The sequence below is a fragment of the Bubalus kerabau genome, chromosome 15, assembly GCF_029407905.1.
Source record: "Bubalus kerabau isolate K-KA32 ecotype Philippines breed swamp buffalo chromosome 15, PCC_UOA_SB_1v2, whole genome shotgun sequence".
NCBI classification, from domain to species: Eukaryota; Metazoa; Chordata; class Mammalia; order Artiodactyla; family Bovidae; genus Bubalus; species Bubalus kerabau.
In genome coordinates, this window is record NC_073638.1 from 50,762,777 (window position 1) to 50,765,820 (window position 3,044).

The 3,044-nt window shown below is 38.8% G+C and overlaps 1 pseudogene; it reads left to right on the forward strand.

Moving 5' to 3' along the window:
* Positions 1-808: 808 nt before the first annotated feature.
* Positions 809-1,743, forward strand: LOC129629125 (olfactory receptor 51F1-like; annotated as a pseudogene).
* The last annotated feature ends 1,301 nt before the right edge of the window (positions 1,744-3,044 follow it).

A 3,044-nucleotide genomic window follows, 5' to 3' on the forward strand; every position in this document is an offset into this window, starting at 1 on the left:
AAACCCCAATCCCCCTGCACTGGAAACATGAAATCTTAACCATTGGACCACCAGGAAAGTCCCACTTATTTCATTTTCAGTTGAGAAATGTGCCATATTGGAGATACGTGAGAATTATAAATAATTTATAATTAGCTGAAGTAAAGTTATAATTCTATTATGATATAAATAAAATATTTAAATATGAAATAATAATGTGAGATTTAATACAATTACTTTTCATTTGTCAACATTTTCAAGTTATGTTAATGTTCTGGAAAACATTAAGCATCAAAAAATGCATAAAAACATGTACATAGTGATGTACATTTTTCATTTTGCTTTGGACTCCAGTGTGGTTTGACACAGCTCTGGTTCAGAATTTTGATGTTCTGTTTGTCATGGATATTTTTGCATTGGTTTTGACTTCTGTAAATATTGCATAAAAATGTTATCTATCCAATTGCTGTGAGTTGTTTTTTTCTTTTAGCACCATCCTTATATTCCATTCCCAAGGCAAATGTCTTACTTGCCTCACCCTAGCTTCAGTCCTGCTGTTCATAGCATATGCTAAGTATGACAGAGTAGGAAAAATGAGAGGTTTGAGTCACACTGTCTTTTACTTGTTTAATGGATTAATTTAATCTAGCTAAAATTTATCTGTACAATAAAGATGATAGATAAAAGCTACCTCTAACTCTGTAGGGACTACATGAGGTATAATAATTAGAACAATTTTCAGAATATCTGACAGACAGTAGTTTTGACTCAATGAAATGTATCATTGCAGGAACTAAGTGAAGGAGAATACCATTTCACTCAGGCCACCATGCTGTCGATTGGTAATTCCACTTCCCCAACTTTCTTCTTGACTGGAGTTCCAGGGCTAGAACGTTTTCACATCTGGTTTTCTATCCCCTTTTGGTGCCTTTGTGTGATTGCCCTTTTGGGGAATGCACCATCCTGTATGTAATGATCACAAACTCCAGCCTCCATGAGCCCATGTACTACTTCCTCTCCATGCTCTCCACCACCGACATTAGTATCACTATTTCCTCTCTTCCCACGACACTTGGTGTCCTCTGGTTCAATGCCAGGGTCATCAGCCTGGATGCTTGCATTCTGCAGATGTTCTTTCTGCATGGATTCACCCTCATGGAATCTTCTGTGCTTTTGGCCATGGCTTTTGACTGCTTTGTTGCCATCCGCAATCCCCTAAGGTATGCTATGATTCCAACCAACTCTAGAATCATCAAAGCTGGTATGGTAATTTTTGTACAAATGCTGGTCAACCTGATGCCCTTGCTCCTGCTCCTTAAGAGGTTATCCTTCTGTGGTCCTAATGTGCTTTCTCACTCCTATTGCTACCACCCTGATGTGATTAAGTGTTCTTGCTCAAGTATCAAGGTGAACAGTATCTGTGGTTTAGTTGCTCTCATTCTGACCTCAGGTATAGATATTCCCTGCATTTTCCTCTCCTACATGCTGATCATCAAGTCCATCCTTAGCATCGCCTCCCCAGAGGAAAGGCAAAAGGCTTTTGGCACTTGCATCTCTCACATTGGTGCTGTTGCCATCTTCTACATCCCCTGGGTCATCCTGGCTTTGGTACATCGGTTTGGGCATAATACTCCTCCATATGTCCATACACTGATGTCAAATCTCCATTTTCTATTTCCCTCAATGCTGAACCCTATTATATATAGTGTGAAGACCAAACAAATCTGTAAAGCTTTCTACAAACTGTTTCCAAACACAGAGTAGCAAGTCTGATCATGCAATGTCCTAGATAGAAATAACCTTACTTTCTTCCTCCCTTCCTTCAACATTTTATTGTGAGTAACATTACACTTTTCCTTAGTGGTGGTAATACAAGTTTATATTAGAAACATCCTTGTCCTCTATAGTCTAGTTTATATAGTCTAGTGTCAGGGACATAAAGTTAAATATATATAATAATGGCAGTGAATAGGACTGTTATCATAGAATTATATCCAGAAGGCTATATGACACTGAAGAAAATATCTAGGTTAAATTGCAGATTCAAAGAATTGTTTGAAGAGCTAACTACTTGAACTAAGAATAATATGTAACATGTAAAAACGTAAGGATCTTCCAGGCCCAGGGCACAGGTCTCTGAAGTCAATGAAATTGACATAGCCTGATACACCAAGGATTATACATGGTTACTATAGCTGGAGTAAGGGATGCATGAGACAGTGAAAGGAGTAAGAGAGGTTATATGTGAGGTTATAAAATAACCTTTGTGCCTGGTAAAGTGACGGTATGAAAGCTTGAAGAACAATCAACTGGAATTGGAAGTTTTATTAGATTCTCTTTTTAAAAAATCCATGATTCCCTGGAAAAAAAAATTCTCTCTTTATTCTTCTGATTTGAGGGAATCTAAGAAATGTTAATCTTCAATCCCCTAATGTCATATAAATGTATTTTTTGTCCTGGTTTAAACATAGGGATTCTATAGTTCTGGTATTATGATCTACTATTGCTGAACTTGAATTCTAAACTTTCTAGCACCAGCTCTAATTCTTAAGTACTCAAGGGTAGATAATGAAGATTACAAGACTCTAAGAGGGAAGATCCCGTGGAGAAGGAAATGGCAACTCACTCTAGTATTCTAGCCTGGGAAATCCCATGGGTTTTGGAGTCAGGAGCATTACACTCCAAGGGATCACAAAGAGTTGGACATGACTGAGCAACTGACACACAAAGGAAAAGACAGAAATGGTAGTAAAATTTAGTGCTTTCCTGTCTCTTCTGACAATATCATTTCCAAATACATCTCCTTTCAGTCCAGTTCAGTTGCTCAGTCATGTCCAACTCTTTGCAACCCCATGAACCACAGCACTCCAGGCCTCCCTGTCCATCACCAACTCCCGGAGTCCACCCAAACCCGTGTTCATTGTGTCGGTGATGCCACCCAACCATATCATCCTCTGTCGTCCCCTTCTCCTCCTGCCTTCAATCTTTCCCAGCATCAGGCTCTTTTCAAATGAGTCAGCTCTCTGCATCAGGTGGCCAAAGTATTGGAGTTTCAGCTTCAACAT